Source organism: Microtus pennsylvanicus, chromosome 4 (assembly GCF_037038515.1).
Source record: "Microtus pennsylvanicus isolate mMicPen1 chromosome 4, mMicPen1.hap1, whole genome shotgun sequence".
In the NCBI taxonomy this organism is placed as follows: Eukaryota; Metazoa; Chordata; class Mammalia; order Rodentia; family Cricetidae; genus Microtus; species Microtus pennsylvanicus.
Genome location: NC_134582.1, coordinates 137,333,046 through 137,352,224, shown reverse-complemented (window position 1 = coordinate 137,352,224; position 19,179 = coordinate 137,333,046). Strand labels below are relative to the sequence as shown.

The window sequence follows — 19,179 nt, the reverse complement described above, 5'->3', positions numbered from 1 at the left end:
CTTTTAGGTTTTTATATCCCTCTATTTCAAAAAATGTCTTTCCTCTTATCAAACTCTATATAGATAGTCTCTGATTTAAAATCACTCAACTTGAAACTTCGCAGTTTTATTACAGCACAGATGTAATATTCATCCAGTAAAAAAACCCACTCTGATGTCTACATTTTGATAGTTTTCCCTTAGTAATGTGTAATGTGGTACCATGTTGTAATGCCTAACTGAAAATTTAAAGTAGCCTAGGTCGAGGTATGGTTTCTGATACTTTAAATATCACGAATGATTTTATTTATTTAAGAGATTATGTTTATTTGTGTGTAGTGGGGAAGAATGCACCATATGTGTTGCCCCACACTGGTGCAGGGAACCAAACTCAGAGCCTCTGGAAGAACAGACAGGTTCTTAGCCACTCTCCATCTCTCCAGCCTCTCGAATAAACTGTAGACTTATAAATTTTCACCTTATAATGCATTTATGAGGCTGTCACTCTAACCCCCACTTAAGTCAAGAGACACCTTCCTTTACATCACCCCAGAGAACAAAGGAGATTGGCAGGCACTCAGAATTATGAGATAGTACATAAAGGGGAGAAAATATTGTTTTTCTAACTATGTTAGAAAAGTCAATCTATTTGAATTTCTGCAGGATTGCTTATGATGCAAAAACCGATTTGAGTATCTAAGTAGAAAAATTAAATGCTACCTAAAGGAAAGATCATGGTATTAAACTTTCACATTTGTAAATGCCTATAAAACAGAAAACATGGCTGCTGTTTCCCATCGCCACCTTCACCCTTCTCTGGAGAAGACCTGTGAGGAGCACAGGGCGATTGCTGTCATGGTCGGCAAAGGTTAAGCTTTGATGACTGGAAAATACTCTTTCTCTACAGGAAATGAGACCTTGGAGACTCTCTTGTGAAACACAGCATCAGCCTGTGTCCTGTTGGGGTTTCAGAATGTGAAAGAGTCTGCTGATCGCAGCACTCCCTGCGGTCTCTGACTGAGCACGGTGAACGTTTCTCAGTCCTTTTCTCTGCTCTGTGAGCTCTCTGGCCAGACCTGCCTCCACTCCCGTCTCCAAGTTAAATGGATAAAGCTGCAGTTATGAGAGTTAAATGTCACTGTTCTAACTAATATTGTCTTGAGTACTATGGAATAAAATGTAAGACTTGGAAAAGTAGAAATGGTTATTTGGTGGTGGTCAAAATTGTGAGACAGGTAAGATAAGCACAGTAAGATTAAAAGAACGTATGTCTAAAGAATTGAAGTTTAAACTGACAGAGTCACAACAGTCCTCAGAGTGAGCTATTGAAACTGAGTTGTTTATTTAATCAGCTTGGAGTTTTATTCTTTGATTTACATCCCTCCTCTATCTGGAATGTTCTTGTCTCCAACCTCCCTTCCTTCTAATATTATGCCTTTTACCTCTATTATATAAATTTTCCATTTCCTCAAGGCCTGTGGCAAGTATGGTTGATATCATTTTCGAATCTTACAGCTACAGAAATCTTCACTTCTTCCCAGAACGCTAATAAGAAATTAACATAGTAAAAATGGCAATATTACCAAATGCAATATACAGATTCAGTGCAATGCCCATCAAAATCCTAGCAAAATTTTTCAAAGACCTTGAAAGAACGGTACTCAGCTTCATATGGAAAAGCAAAAAACCCAGGATAGCCAAAACAATCCTGTACAATAAAAGAACTTCTGGAGGCATCACAATCCCTGACTTCAAACTCTACTATAGAGCTATGGTACTGAAAACAGCCTGGTATTGGCATAAGAACAGACAGGAGGACTAATAGAACCGAATAGAAGACCCAAATATTAACCCACACTCCTTCAAACATCTGATTTTTGACAAAGAAGCAAAAAATATCAAATGGAAAAAAGAAAGCATATTTAACAAATGGTGCTGGCACAACTGGATATCAACTTGTAGAAGAATAAAAATAGGCCCATATCTATCACCATGCACAAAACTCAAGTCCAAATGGATCAAAGACTTCAACATAAAGCTAGCCACACTGAACCTTATAGAAGAGAAAGTGGGTAGTACATTTGAATGCATTGGCACAGGAGACCACTTCCTAAATATAACCCTACCAGCACAGACACTGAGAAGAACAATTAATAAAAGGGACCTCCTGAAACTGAAAAGCTTCTGTACAGCTAAGGATGAGGTCAACAAGACAAAATGACAGCCTACAGAATGGTAAAAGATCTTCATTAACACCACATCAGACAGAGATCTGATCTCCAAAATATACAAAGAACTCAAGAAGTTGGTCATCAAAAGAACACATAATCTAATTTTTAAAAATGGAGTACAGACCTAAACAGAGAACTCTCAACAGAGGAATCTAAAATGGCTGAAAGACACTTAAGGAAATGTTCAACATCCTTAATCATCAGAGAAATGCAAATAAAACAACTCTGAGATTCCATCTTACACCTGTAAGAATGGCCAAGATAAAAAATACTGATGACAACTTATGCTGAAGAGGTTTTGGGGAAAAGGGAACACTTCTGCATTGCTGGTGCAAATGCAAGCTGGTACAACCCCTTTGGATGTCAGTGTGGTGATTTCTCAGAAAATTAGAAAACAACTTTCATCAAGATCCAGTAATACCACTTTTGGGTATATACCCAAAGGATGCTCAATCATGCCACAAGGACATGTGCTCAACTATGTTCATAGCAACATTGTTTGTCATAGCCAGACCTGGAAACAACCTAAATGCCCCTTGACCAAAGAATGGATAAGGCAAATGTGGTACATTTACACAATGTAGTACTCAGAAAACCAAAACAAAAACACCCGACATCTTGAATTTTGCAGGAAAATGGATGAAGCTAAAAACATTATTTGGAGTGAGGTAACCCAGACACAGAAAGACAATTATCACATGTACTCACTCATAGGTGGTTTTTAAACATAAAGCAAAGAAAGCCAACCTACAAACCCCAATCCCAAAGAACATAGACAATGAAGATACTAAGAGAGAATTAAATAGATCTAACCTACATGGGAAGTAGAAAAAGACAAGATCTCCTGAGTAAATTGGGAGCATGGGGACCTTGGGGAAAGATTGAAGGGAAGAAGGGAGAGGCAGGGAGGGGAGCAGAGAAAAATGTAGAGCTCAATAAATATCAATAAAAAAAAAGATATTTGAAGTGTGGGCCTGAGCCCACTGCTGGGCAACTTAATTGTATCACTGTAATGTATACCATTCCCCAGAGCCAGACCCATACCTGAGCTACTGCTGGAAGAGGAGGTGGTCTTACAGTTGGGAGCATAAAATCGACTACCATACCCATCCCAAAGGAAGACTCCCCCAAGGAGATCACAGTCCAGAAGCCATGACTGCCTACCCTATCAGCGGAGATAGTACGAACACTGGGACAGCGATGCATATTGGTGTGAAGAGCAGAGTCCATCCTTTGGAGAGATCTGTTATGGTCTTCACATTTTCCAACATCTGAGATGGTCACAAGAGAGGGGGCCATACTGTACCTGTAAGCAGGCCCACCACTGTCACAAACGCCATACCAGGTCTTGTAGCACTGTCTCCTCGAGAAGCCAACAGTAAGTGTAGTAGACAGAGTGTGGAAAATGACAAGGATGGATACCTGGTGTCCTGCATCCGCAATTGGCTCCAAGAGTAATATGAGATCACGGGGAACCTGGACAAAGTTACCTTTAGCAAGGTGGTGAAGTGCTTGGACCATGCCAGAGGTCACAGACTGCCCTGAAGATCATTCGTTATGTGTGCAACTACTGGGATGCTGCCCGTCTAGAAATTAATGTTCTTAAGAAAATAAAAAATGACAAAGAGAATAAGTTCCTGTGTATTCTGATGTCTGACTGGTTCAACTTCTGTGGTCCTATGTGCATCACCTTTGAGCTCCTTGGTAAGAACATTTTGAGTTCCTGAAGGAGAACAACTTCCAGCCTTACCCCATACCACAAGTTTGGCAACATGACCTAACAGCTCTGCCATGCCCTTTGATTTCTACATGAGAACCAGCTGACACACATGGACTTGAAGCCAGAGAACATGTTTGAAGCCCTTGCAAAGAGCACAAGAGCTGTGAGGAGAAGCCAGGGAAGAACACCAGCATCTGTGCGGCAGACATTGGCAGCGCCACATTTGACTGCAAACAGCACACCACCATTGTGGCTACCCATCACTATTCCCTCCTGAGGTGATCCTTGAGCTGGGCTGGGCACAGCCCTGTGATGTCTGGGTGCATTCTCTTCGAGTACCTACCATAGCCTTACACTCTTCCAGACCCATGAAAACAGAGAGCGCTTGGTTATGATAAAGATCTTAGGGCCCATCCCATCACACATGATCCAGCGTACCAGGAAGCAGAACTATTTCTACAAAGGGGGCCTGGTTTCGGATGAGAACAGCTCTAATGGGCTGTAGGAATGTGAAGGAGAACAGCAAACCTCAGAAGAGTAACATGCTCCAGGACTCCCTAGAACATGTGCAGCTGTTTGACCTGATGAGGAGGATGTTAGAATTCAACCCTGCTCAGTACATCCCTTCTTTGCTGACCTGACCCCTGAGGAGCTGTTCTCCACAGCAGCTGTAACCCCAGCAGATGACAAGTGAAGACCAGCAAACAAGGAGTTGGAGAGCTGGACTGGGCTGCTGACCCCTTTTCTCCAGCCTCTCCCACTGGTGTCTGAGCTGGAGAAACTGATGAACAGTGCAATGTGAAGGAAGACAAGAAGCTTGCAAGGGATAGGGGAGGTGTGGTGCCTAGCTGCTAGAAAGCACAGATTGGACCCAAGCTATTTGTATGTTGTAAAGTTATAATAAAGCATTTTCTTACTGTTTGTAAAGAAAAAGAAGAAATGTGACCTATATTTCTATTTGCTCATTTATTTACCCATTAAAAGCACTTTATAGAGACCTATGAACACTACCAATTCTCACTAGTTTCTATGCAGTTTCATATAAATTTGCTGTAATCTCTTTTGCAAGAAAAAATCTTTTCAAGGCAATTTTTGTGTCTGATTGATTTTTGCATTCTACAAAAATGTTTTTGGTATAATTATTGTTAGTTGTCTGCCTGACTTCAGTTTCCCTTTTCTCTTCTTTACTGATAGAATTTCAGTTTGGAATAGGCACTGTTTCCCTATGCAGATCTTTAACATATGAAGCACACATTAATGAATTTTAAAGGAGAAGTGAATAAATTGGGAGCATGGGGACTTTGGGGAATGGTTGAAGGGGGAAGGAGAGAGGCAGGGAGGGGAGCTCAATAAAAATCAATAAAAAGAAAGGAGAAGTGGCAAAATCATAATAGTGGGGACTTCATTATCCCACTTTCAACAACAGGAAGCTTACTCAGATAGAAAGTTGAGAAGGAAACTTTGGACTTAATGGATACTTAACAAAATGAAGCTAACAGAGATTGTGAGGACCTTCCATTCAATACCACGGATACCCATTCTTCTGGAGAACCACCTTCAGCTTTCATCATGTTTTAAGAAAGAGATTTGTTTTTAACAAATCTAAGACGATTTAAATCTTAGCAAGTTCCTGATTCAACCACAATGCCATTAAACTAGAAATTGATCATAAAAGGAAAATTTACAGATTTATATACTGCATGCTCCAAATAGCCAACGAGTCAAAGAAATAATAAAATTAGAAACTATCTTTATATGTGCAAAAATGAAAGCATAATAACTCAAATAGAAGAAGAAGAACAAGTAATTTTAAGAGCTTAAGAGACAAATTTATACTAACAGAAATCCCACTAAGGGAAAAAACCCTCAAGCCCATATTATACCTATAAAAAGCTATCAAGAGAAACACTAATTAAATCCAAATTAAAAGAAATAAAGTAATGACAGTCATAACTGAAATGAGTCAAACAGTTTCTGGAAAAATTATAAGAAACAATCAAGAAAAGATCAATAGAAGTAAGAATTGTTCTTTTTTTCAAACAAATGTTTGTCTAGACTTAATCTTCCACATCTATGTTGTAGTTGAATAGCTTGGTATTCTTGTGAGACTCCTAACAGTGGGAGCAAGGTTGTCTTTGGTTCTTTTGCCTGCTCTTAGGACCCCTTTCCTCCCAAATGGTTAGCCTTGTGCAGCCCTGTTATGAGGGTCTGTGCCTAATGTTATTGTAGCTTGTTCAGTTGACATTTCTGGGAAGCCTGTTCCTTATTGAAGGGAAATGGAAGAGGAGTGGATTTGGGGAAGAAAAAAAGCAGGAAGAAGGGACTGGGAGGAGTGGAGGGAGGGAAAACTGCTCTTGGGATGCAATATATGAGAAAAGAATATATAAATAGATAGATAGAAAGGTCCAATAGAAATGTTATGCATATTGCTAAACCCCTTGTGTAAACTATTATTATTCAAATTCAAAGTTAACTGAAACCCAACAATTAGAAAAGAAAAAATTAGAACAAACATACAAATAAATAAAATCAGAAATAAAAAGGAGACATTGCAACAGATGCTACAGAAATATAGAAGACCTCATTAGTAATTATAGGACAACAATTACTAATGAGAGAGAGCCAAGGAAAACAACAAAATTCATAGAAATACACAGCCACCCAGGACTCATTAAAGCAGAAGCAGAAAGCCAGAGTGGACCTAGAATCATGAAGAGATCTAAACAACAAAAATGATGATGATAATAATAGTAACAAATACTTCCAAACAAAGGTAAATCTAGTATCAGATAGCTTCATGACTGAATTCTACCAAATACTTGAAGTATTAATAGCAATCCTTCTTACTCGTCTCCAAATAATAATTAAAGAGATTATTTCAAAAGACATTTTTATGAGTCTAGGGTCATTCTATCACAAAGCTAGACAATGACAACCTCAAAAAGGAAAGCCAATGTCTCAGATGCTGGATACAAATGACCAAATGGAAAGAAATGGGTTAGAAAACCCAGTGATGCTCAAAAGCCAATAGGATCCAGAACTGTGAACACATTCACTGATATCCCTATCACAATTCCCATGTCACCTTCACAAAGATAGAAATAGAAATCCTAAAATTCAAGTGGAACCACCAACACAAATAGCCACAAAAATGCAGAGACAGAAAAAAATTGAAGTTTTACTGATTATAATTAAACTGAAAAGCTTCAGCAATTAAAACAGCTATGCATGATTTCGATGAAGGTGCTGAGTGGAGAAAGGATCATCTCTTCCAAGAGTGGTCCTACGAAAACTAGACATCTATGTATATGGTGAAATTTGGCTCATATTGTACGCTAAGCACTGAACTGGGTTCTCTAGAAGAACAGTAAGCACATTTAGCCACTGAGCCATCTCTCCCGCCTTTGATCATGATTTTTAAACAACAGCCATTTAAAAAAAATAGACAATGGAGATTATGTTAAACTGAAAATATTTTGCACAGTAAAGAAGATAAACAAATGTAAAGCTACCTTATCGATTGGGAGGAAACCTGTGAGAACCACAGGTCTATAAGAAGAAGAGCATAGAAATGTTGATGCCAGGTTCAGTCCTGTCTGCTCCCACAGCAATTCAGTCCCAAAGAAACACACATAGGTCTACATTAATTATAAACTGGTTGCCCTATTAGCTCAGGCTTCTTAATAACTAATTCTTACATCTTAAATTAACCCATAATTATTTTCTGTTTTAGCCATGTGACTTGGTACCTTTTATCAGTGGGACATTCTCATCTTGCTTCCTTTTGATCTGGGTGACGACTGCAGACTGAGCCTTTCCTCTTCCCAGAATCTTCCTACTCTAGTCTCCCCACCTATACTTCCTGCCTAGCTATTGGCCAATCAGCATTCTATTAAACAATACAAGTGACAAATCTTTACAGGGCACAAGACCATTGACAGTGAGAAAGGGATTTATAGGGAAGAAGGGGAGTTCACAGGGGTGGGTGGGAGAGAGCAAAAACACTTTAACCCATCACCTGTAGTGAACTTCACAAAGAACTAATCTCTTTTTCTCCTATATACATTCCAAGAAGCCAGCCCACCTAAAACCAAATCTTCACAAAGACCTATAATTGTACCAAGGGCAGATCCAGAATTCAGAACCTCTGCAACAATCAGGCCCAAATAGCCAAGATTTAATTATTTAAACTGAGAACTTGCTTGTCTGTGCTTCCAGCTTTAAGACCAGAGGAAGCCAATGTGATGTCTGCTTTGCTCCCCTCCTGCTTCCTAGTCCATGCTCCCCGAGCAGACATACTTCATCGCAAAGCTGACAAAGCTGGACTGTGAGCTCCATTTTTACATTTTCCTTGCCTTCTTTTACTTGTGATAAGTATATGAGCACTCATATATATGGTCTTCATGTGACATGTTGGGGTCTTGTCACTCATGTCCTCAAACACTCATTTCCTTTTTGTGTGTCTAAAATAATATAGGTAACCATTTTCCAAATACAGGAATAATATGCTAATTGAAGAGTCTTCAAAAATAGATGTTATCTATAAAAAATACAAAGACTATGAAGTCATCCATTCAATATACTCATTCTACTGCATCTTTCTAGTAACTTTATTTATAAAATATATTTTTAAATTGTATCACATTATTATGAATAATTTGTTGATAAGCAGTATCAGGTAATATGTATAGCCAATTATAGCTCTTACAGCATATATGTTTATCATCTCAAAAAAGAACTAAACATGAGGGAATTTTATGAAAAAATGGAATGGATAAGTGAACAAAACAGCAATGAATCAGGCATAGAACACTACAACTGATAAAAATTCAAATAAATGCATTCCCAATTATTTCCCAAAGTTCACTTACTTAGCATTGGCAAGTTCCTCAAGAAGGAATAAAATTAGAAGGTGCATTGTTAGCGTGTCCTTTGGAGGAGCATTCAAGGCATGAGACTCAGCCTTGGGCTGTCAGGAACACAGACTCGAGAGATATGATTTGAATTAATCTTTGAGGAAGACTGTTCAGCGTCACCAACAGTCTCAAGAGAACTGGAACAGGGATCCAACATAATCTCTACACTTAGTATTTGATTCTTTTCTGAACATGACCTGCCCTATAATTTATTAAATCATTTAGAAGAAAGAAACCATTGGAGCTCTTTATATGACTCAGTGAAAGTCATTTTGATTCAATGATGCTTTCATAACATTATCTGACAAGCCTGTGGGATAATTATGTTTTATGGTTATAGACGTTAACAAAGCTTCAACCTGAAATGGCTTAAATTAAGAATATATAAAATCCAGAATGAAGGCACTGACCAGCAGAGAAGAGAGTCTGTGCTGGAAATGCCTGGCTGTACAAAAGAGCTACATCAAAGGATGAACATGCTGATTTATCCGATATTTAATGTGATGCTTTCAGATGATGAATCTAATCACCCTGAAGCCTTGTTTGATGTGAGACCTTAAAAATCTTGAATGGAGAGTCTGGGATAAATTGCTTCAATTCTTGAATTAACATAATTATTTAGTCCATTTAGTTCAAGGGGTAATTACTGTTAATCATTGTTCTGGTTAGTTTTTATTCTCAACTTGTTACAAGCTAGAATCCATATGGGCAGAGAAAAACTCAATTGAAGAACTGCCTGGATTAGATTGACCTGTTGGCATTTCTGTAGATCATAATTTATGCAGGAGAGCCCAGCCCATCGAGGGCGGTGCTATCCCTAGGCAAGTGGGTCAAGTCTAAATAAAATAGCAAGCCAGGAGCAAAGCCAGTATGCAGCCCTCTTCCATGGCTTCTACTCCCATTCCTGACTTTCCTTCCCTCACGATGGATTGTAGCCTGGAATTGTGAACCAAACAAACCCTTTCCTCCAAAGCTGCTTTTGGTCATGGTGTCTATCACAGCAGCAGAAAGAAAACCAGGAGAGCCATTCATTTTGTGTGCAATGGTAACCAGCATTCACATGCTTCAGTGCATGTGTACTTTGGGGAATCGGGGTGTGTGTGAAGGTTGGGGTACAGCTCTGGCTTCTTTTTCCATTTTCCACTGTGTACCTATGCCTGGATGTCTAAGTGACACCTTCAGCTTAGGGTACCGTAAACTGAATACTCCGCTCTCTCCAAAGCCACTCTTTACCTTTCAGCCTGCATCAAAAGCATCATCGATACAACATGCCCTTCTCAAGTCCTCTGATGAATCCTGATTTTCTAACTCTTCATTTTCAAAGCTATCATTCCACATATTAATGTACTGTTATGGGTTGACTATGCAGGTCTCCTCTAAGGGCATATGTGTTGAAGACTTGGTCTTTACATTTATTGAGAGGTGCTCTTGAAGGGATGCTAATTTTATCAACAGGTTAATCCATGCATGGCTTTGTAGGTGAATGAGTTATCAGAAGGTGGGGCCTGGTTGAGGATAGGCATGACTGAGGCCTTTGCTCTTCCCTTCCCTTCCCTTCCCTTCCCTTCCCTTCCCTTCCCTTCCCTTCCCTTCCCTTCCCTTCCCTTCCCTTCTCTTCCCTTCCCCTCCTGCCCTTTTCCCTCTCCTTCCCTCCCCCACTTGCCATGAAGTGAGCTTTCATTTTCCATGTAGTTTCCCCATATTTACCAGGTTCTGCCTACTACAGGTATATAAGCAATTGATCCAGTCAACTATGAACTGGAACTTCTTAAATCATGAGCTGAAATAAATCTGTCTTCTCTGTAAACTGTGTCACTCAGGAGTTTGGCATAATGATAAAAAGTCTAACACATTTACCTATGAATCTCCTAAGGAAACACTTGCCCATTCTATTTCTTAAATATACCCCAAGTTCAGGTTCTTTCTCCCTTTCTCTGCTATTTCCATAACCGTAAGTTTGTTTCTGACTCTTCAGATCCTGGGTGAAGATAACAGTTTCTAATCAACTCATTATCTGGAATTGTCTTTTATAAATAGCAACCTAATCATGTGTATCCTATTAAAATGGCAGTTAAAGGATGAAATATGACTTGGTGGAAAATGTGCATGTCAAACAATTGTGAGGACAGGAATTCAGAACCCCACAAAATGCAGGCAAATGTCTATCGGGTACAGTAACTGGTTCACAATTCTAGGGCTCAGAAGGCAGAGATGGGGGACCCCTGAAACAAGCTGGCAGCAGACTATTGGTTTGATTGAGAGACCTTTGGGTCTGAGAGATGGGTCAGAGGTTAAGAGCAACATTTGCTCTTACATAGGACCCAGGTTCAGTTCCTAGCACCTACATAGTGCCTAAAAACAATTATTAACTCCAGTACTCAGGGATCCAAAACCTTCTTCTACTCACTGAGGGCACCAGGCACACCTGTGCTGCACATACATACAAGCAGATGAAACACTCATACACATAAAACAAAAATAAATAAATCTTTAAAAGAGGAGGCAGACCTTGCCTCCATGATTAAGATGGAAAGCAATAGCAAAAGACTCCCAGTGTTGGCCTTTGGCCTCTACACATGCACACACCTGCACACACATACACACACCTGCACATACATGCACACACCTGCACACACATGCACACACCTGCACACACCTGCACACACATGCACACACATGCACACACCTGCACACACATGCACACACATGCACACACATGCACACACATGCACAAATATTCTCACACACACATTGGAAGCATAATACCACACACACACAAACACGTTCATACACTACAAATGGTTATTTGTTTTTATTGCTTATGACACAATATATCAAGATTTTCATGACTGGTGCAACACACAGCATGAAACCCATCTTCTCCATGAAGTCCTAACCTTTGCAATTAGGGATCCTTGGCAGGAATCGAAGTTGAAGCTATATATTTTATATAGTAAGCTAAAATCTTACACGTTTAGCTTATCAGCTGCTAAATAAGTGTATGTTTTCTAAATGAACAAATAAAATTTCTTAAATTAGGATGTTCGATTCCTCAGAGGGTTATATAAATGGGAGGTTCTGGACCCAGTCAGTTCCCATTTCCCTTATACCTGTTTCCCATCTCTGACAATAGTATTATTTGCACACTACAGACACCCCTCCCTGATGTCAGAGTGCATTCACAGTCTCCCGTAAACAGCCCCTAGTCTCACTTTAGGCTTAAGGATGCTATGCTTTCTCACTCTCAAAGAACTCTCAGTGGTGGAGGTCACCAAAGACATTAGTCATAGCTTGAGAGTATCCTGAACAGGGTGATATAGGACTCACGGAGCACAGAAGCATGGATTCAAGTAGGTAGGCCCTTTGGGCCTACAGTTCTTTTACTAGCATTACATCTCCCCAGCAAGGGCAGGATCCAGGAAAGGAATGGCACCCAGGGTTAAGACACCCAGGGTTAAGTGGCATTCTCCAGCAGAGCCCACATATTAGGCGTATATAGTACCACTTGGTTTCTGGAGCATGTCATGTCCTTTCTTGTTGGAACAAGCTTCACATGCATTTTTTTCAGAGAGAAAGCTAGATACAATCTTGCTAGCAACTCCTTTTGTGTTGTCTACATTTTGGTGTTGTCTTCCCTAATGGACTTGATTACGCCTTCCTCTTCTTTGGATCTCCAAATCCTACAAAGGTGCCTAGGACACAATGCTTTTGGTATAGCTTTGATGAGAGACAAAGTTAATTAATGAATAATATTCCTATATCTACCCAAGTTCTGATTTTCTATTTCTCAACTTTCATTGTCATTTTTAAAATTTCTAAACTTAATAGAGGATCCAGGAAGATAGATAGACAAACAAATAAATCCATAATTTGTTAGTTTCAGAAGGGTAGAGAAAATGGGAACTGGAAATGCAAGTTCAAAGCTTCAACTAACAGTTAAGAAAATTACAAGGAGGTGTCTCCTTGGAATGTGAAGTTATGGATCAGCTGATCATAGGCCAGGCGAATGTTCCTAGAGAATAGAACTGTTATAGCGTTATTTTTTATTTATCTCATTGCATCCATTATAGAATAGAGAAGAGTAAAGCAAGGTTCACATCCTCTTAATTTTTTTTAAAAATCACTAATCCTATGAGTTTTCCAAGTTAATTCCCAAATTAACCACATAGCATGCCATAGTATAACTTGGAGATGCGTGGCCTTCTGCCCAGAGTACTGCAGTCCTAAAGTCATAAGGTGAGAACCAAATGGTGCCTTCCCACATGACTCCTGATCAAAATAGTTCAAGAGCCCACAGTAATACAATCCAAAATTTAATAAAAGGATCAGTACAAACCAAGTGCCTACACCAATGTCTGGCACTCTAAACAGCTGGTCTCATTTCCCCTCTGGTCTTCCTCCACAGCTTTCTCTACTACCAATGCTTCTTGGTGATTCCCTTGTTGCTGATGCTGGCTTCAGCATCATCAACATTGCCACCTGAGAGCACTCTTCAAGAACACCCAAGAGCATTGTTTAGACTGCGAAAGGAAACTAGGTGACCGCGAAGAATAAGTTGGTAGCACATCACTCTGAAACTCACCAGCAGACATGTTTGTATCTGGAAAGAATGCTGTGCTTCATGTTATTCCGACCAAGAACAAAGTCCAGGTTCAGAGAGTAAAGGCACAAATGCTTTAACAATTGCTTTCATAGTCTTCTTTGGAAGTATACAATTTAGATTATGTTTAAATCTGGCATATTTTATTTTTAATTTTTTACACAACAACTGAGATCTACTAATATTTACCAACATTTAAGCCACACCTTTTAAAAATACATGTATGATTTAAAATTCATAGAACATGACGGAATGCAAACTTTCATATTCTTTCTTAAAGTTCCCACATTGAGCTCCACTGGCAAGCTTTACATCCAGAGGTTTAAGAAAGAAAGACAGTTTCATAAAGGAACAGAGAGAATGTAAAAAGAGAGAGAAAACAGATGCAGAAAAGATGAGTTAGTGAAGAGCAAAACCCTATTCTCTTCTGCATGAGCACACTGTCTCAGCGCCCTGGCATGTGGCTCATTTTGGTTGTAAGTGTGAGTCACTGCCACAGTTGACCTGTAAATTTGGGCAATACTTTACACCCTTTATCCATTTGTATCATTCAAGGAAAATTTGTCTCAAAAGTGGCAAAGTTGTGGGGTAAAAGAAACCAGTGCTGGGATGATTAGCTACCTTTAGATGGTACTACCTGCTGATCAGGAACCAAGGTTGTGTAAGAAACAAACTCCCATAGTGCTCTGCCCTTGAGCTTTTCTATTGTAGCCAGACAGATGATCTAATATAAACTTCCAGAGTTGTCACCCAGAGCCCCAGCATGCTTCATGCACAAATTAATACTTATATCAAAGTAATAGGTCCTGGAGGACTGGGCATCAAAATTCTATCTTATGCTAATATTTAAATTTTACTCGCTTTCCACAAATTAAACCATACAGTTCAGAATAGTGGAGAAGAGATTCAGGAACACTGTATGAGATGTAACAATTGAGTTCTAGTATTCATTATTAGAATGCTTCAAGCAGAGTAAAATCCTTCCCCAGACTCAAGGATTGTCACCCAACACACACACACACACACACACACACACACATACAACTGACCATTTGAATTCTTCTCTTCTCTTCCCTCCCTTACCCACACCCTATCACCTTGTCTTTCAAATGCTTCTCTAGCATTTGAATTATTAGAAACTCTAATAATTGGGTAATTTATATTAGGAGACAGCCTTTCTCAATCTTATGGAAGCACTTTCTCAATTGAGGCTCTGTCCTCTATGATGACTCTACCTTGTGCCATGTTGACATTAAATGAGCCTGCACACACATCTAAACAAGGGTCCAGCCCCAGAGAAAAGCAGAGTCCAGTCCTCCCTGGCTAGAGGCTTCAGTGCCTGCCTTCCATCAGCCACATCTAGCTAAGCAGGGAAAGGACAACAGTCTGCTTCCATTTCCAGGCTTAACCTCTGAACCCTGGGCTCCATTGGGTGCTATAGCTGCTTACTCAGTGATTTCTAAAGAAGTATCAACATCTCAATTGACTCTTTTACTTTTTTACTTTATTTTTCAAGAACATGTATGAAATTATGGAGGGAAAAGCAGAGTAAAATCCTTCCCCTGACCCCAGTGTCTACTCAAGGATTGTCACCCAACACACACACACACACACACACACACACACACACACACAACTGACCATTTGAATTCTTCTCTTCTCTTCCCTCCCTTACCCACACCCAATCACCTTGTCTTTCAAATGCTTCACTAGTTAAATTAGAATGTTTGCTCCCCATTTCCCCATCCTTAGATGGGGATCCAGAATAGCTTACATGGAATACTACCTCAGCTGCCTTCATCCAAACCAGGCAGCATCTAAATGTACCTCTGTATTGATGCCTACATTAGACCTGGGTGGACCTTTTTTCTGCTCAAAATCCTTCCTTGATCATGCCAAATGCTTCACTAGTTAAATTAGAATGTTTGCTCCCCATTTCCCCATCCTTAGATGGGGATCCAGAATAGCTTACATGGAATACTACCTCAGCTGCCTTCATCCAAACCAGGCAGCATCTAAATGTACCTCTGTATTGATGCCTACATTAGACCTGGGTGGACCTTTTTTCTGCTCAAAATCCTTCCTTGATCATGCCAAATGCTTCACTAGTTAAATTAGAATGTTTGCTCCCCATTTCCCCATCCTTAGATGGGGATCCAGAATAGCTTACATGGAATACTACCTCAGCTGCCTTCATCCAAACCAGGCAGCATCTAAATGTACCTCTGTATTGATGCCTACATTAGACCTGGGTGGACCTTTTTTCTGCTCAAAATCCTTCCTTGATCATGCCAAAGCTTTCCAAGCAAATGCCCTCTGAGCCTTCCTGTCTCACACCCTCACACCACCAGCTGTAATGCTCAAAGGCATCTTTAGTGGTTTAAGGAGAAATGTCCCCATAGGCGCCTATGAAACACTTGGTTTACAGGTGGTGGTGCTGTTCGGAAATGTTTAGGAGGTGCAGCCTCACCTTCGGTTTGTTCTATCCACTTCAAGTGTGCTGCTAAAGATGTAAGCTCTCAGCTTCCTGCTCCCTCACCCTCACCACATATGTACATAGGATTTGCGGAAGCAGGCAAGAACAGGAAGATCATGAGTTTGAGGCCAGTCAAGAGCCTACTTTTAAGACAGATGTATTTGATTATCCTGATTTAACACTTGTGAGAGAAAATAGATTTGGCAATGCTGTATATAAGACTTTTGACAATTTATGAAAAAAATCAGGAAAATGATGATGTTGATTGGTTACTCTTGGCATCTCTGATAAATTGGCAAAGGAAAAGAAAGAGCTGTATGATAAAATTAACCAACTTTTGGTATTTCAGAATATGGTGAAGGATAACAAGTGATAAAACTGACCACCTCTAGATGCATGTAAACAGTCTAAACGTTTCTAAGTGTGCCCTGGAAGAGAATCTTTTCTCCAGCATCTACAAAGCTCCACTGTGGAAAATCAAACCTAAGTCATCATTATAAGATTGGCTGAATTACTGCAAAAATTTATGTTCCAGCCTTAGGGGTTGTCAGCAAAGTAAGGGCATTGATTGGTAAAGAATGGAATTTTTTAATTTGGAATGGAGATATGTGGAAGGACCCTATTGAAGCTGAGAACAAAGAGCCCTCAGATCCTCAAGTGTTTATCTAACCTGAAGAATTAGTCTTAGTGGAAAATAAACATTTAATAATGGGTCATCAAGTTACCATGTGACCTGAGGTACCATAGCATCATGAGTTTGGGTAATACTTGACCCACCAAGTCATGAAATAGGACATGCACAGCAGCAGCAATCCATTACTGAATAAGATATTATATATAATAAATATATTTTTATTATTATATATTAATAAATTTATATTCAAGCGTGAGCAAGTCCTGAGGGCACAAACAAGTTACATGAAGAGGTTGTTCAAATGCATATAGTTTCTGATCCCATGTCATCTGCTCCAAACATGCACCTGTAGCCTCATGGGGTGTATGACATGATCAGTTGACAGTTGACTGAGGAAGAGAAGACAAGGGCCTGCTTTATTGGTGATTCTGCACACTGTGCAGGCCCCATTAAAGGGGCACAGCTACAGCTACACTGGGAAAATCCTGAAAAACACAGGTAAAGAAAAATCTTCACAGTGAGCAGAACTTTGGGCAACACATGGTCATACATTTTGTTTGGAAGGAGAAATGATCAGAAGTGTGACTGTTTACTGATTAAAGGTTTGTGCTGCATGGTCAGGGACTTAGAAAGAGCATAACTGAGAAATTTGTGAGAAAAACATCTTGGGAAGGTGTTTCTCCAAATGAGAGAAAGTATGAAAGTACTATGTCCAATGTAAATGCTCATCAAAGGATGACATCAACAGAGGAGTTCAATAATCAAGAAGATGGGGTGACCCAGTCAGCCTCTTCTCCCAACCATCCCTGTAATTGCCCAATGGGCCCATGAACAAAGTGGTCATGGTGGCAGAGATGGGGGTTATATATGAGCTTGACAATATATGGACCTGCACTCACCAAGGCTGGTCTGGCTACAGATCTGTCAACAGCAGAGACAAACACTGATTCCCAGATATAGCACCATTCCCTCAGGTGGCCAGATAGTCATCTGGTGGCAGGCTACCTATATCAGACAAATTCCTCCATGGAAAGGACCACCTCTTCGTCATTACTGGAGTAGATACTTATTCTGGTTGTGCATTTGCCTTTCCCTTATGTAACACTTCTGCCAAAACCACCATCCATGGACTTACACAATGCCAGATTCACGGTCATGGTATTCTATACAGTGTTGCTTCTGACTTCTTTAGTCATAATAAAGCCAAGGAATGTAACAGTCGGCCCCAGTCATGGAATCCACTGGTCTTGCCATGTTCCCCACCACCTTGAAGCAGCTGGCTTGATAGAAAGATAGAATGGTCTTTTGAAGACACAGTTACAACACCAATTATGTGGCAACAACCTGAAGGACTGCATTGTAGTTCTTCACAAAGTGGTATATGCTTTGAATTAGTGTCCAATAAATGCTACAGTTTTTCCCATAGCTGGGATCCATGGGTCCAGCAACCAAAGGGTGGAAAAGGGAATGGTTACATTCACTATCACCCCTAGTGATCCACTAGGAACATTTTTGCTTCCTGTTCCCATGCCCTTAAGTTCTGCTGACCTTGAAGTTTGGGTTCCAGAATGGGGAGCATTCCTGGAAGGAGACACAAGAGAGAGCTCATTGAACTGGAAGTTCAGACTTCCTCCTAGTAACTTTGGGCTTCTGATGCCCTTACGACAATAGTCTGACAAAGGAATAAGAGTGTTGGGAAATGTGATTGATTCAGATTACCAAAGGGAAACTATGTCTACAGTGCAGGAGATTCTTTAGGGCATCTCTTGATGCCCCTGTGTCCTATAATTAAAGTGAATGGGAACCTACAACAGCCTAATCCAGCCAGAATGATAAAGGGCACAGACCCTTCAGGAATGAAGGTATGGCTCACTCACTCCTCCAGAAAAAGAGCCAAGATCTGCTGAGAATGGAGAAAATACAGAATGGGTAGTAAAGAAGGTAGTTATAAACACCAGGTTTGGTAGTTTGAATGTAACTGGACCCCATAACATTATAGGGAGTGACACTATTAGAGATGTGGCTTTGTTTGGTAGGTGTGGCCTTGTTGGAGGAAGTGTGTCACTGTGGGGGCAGACGTTGAGGTTTTCTATGTTTAAGATACCACCCAGTGTCTCAGTCAACTATCTGTTCCCTACAATCCAAGATGTAGCCAGGACCACTTATGCCTGCACAATGCTCCCCACCATGATGATAATGGAATGAATCCCTGAAACTGTAAGTAAGTCACCACAATTAAATGTTTTCCTCTGTAAGAGTTGCCATGGTCATAATGTCTCTCTTCACAGCAATAAAAACCCTAACTAAGACACCAGCTAAAGCTACGTAACCAAATGCATATATGAGGATTATGAGTGTTTCTTTTATAGTTTGTTAAGAATGTGTTTGTACAGATATTTGTGTTTTCTTTCCTCAATTTCCTTATCATGTAATGCAATATCAAGAGATTTTATCGGTGATTTTTATATTTAAGTTTGCGATGCTAAAAGAATGTCCTTATACTGGATAGTTTTATGTAAACTTGACATGAGCTAAAATCATCTGAGAGGAGGGAACCTCAAATAAGAAAATGTCTCCATAAGATTGGGCTGTAGACAAGCCTGTACAACATTATCTTATTTCG

General features: G+C 39.9%; 1 protein-coding gene and 1 pseudogene across 3 annotated transcripts in view; one reads left to right on the top strand and one right to left on the bottom strand.

The window, feature by feature from the left end:
• Kiaa1217 (KIAA1217 ortholog) overlaps window positions 1-19,179 on the bottom strand; it is an 812,359-nt gene that overhangs the window by 707,012 nt on the left and 86,168 nt on the right. The gene's annotated exons all lie outside the window — the stretch shown is intronic.
• Window positions 3,216-4,571, top strand: LOC142849083 (dual specificity protein kinase CLK3 pseudogene; annotated as a pseudogene).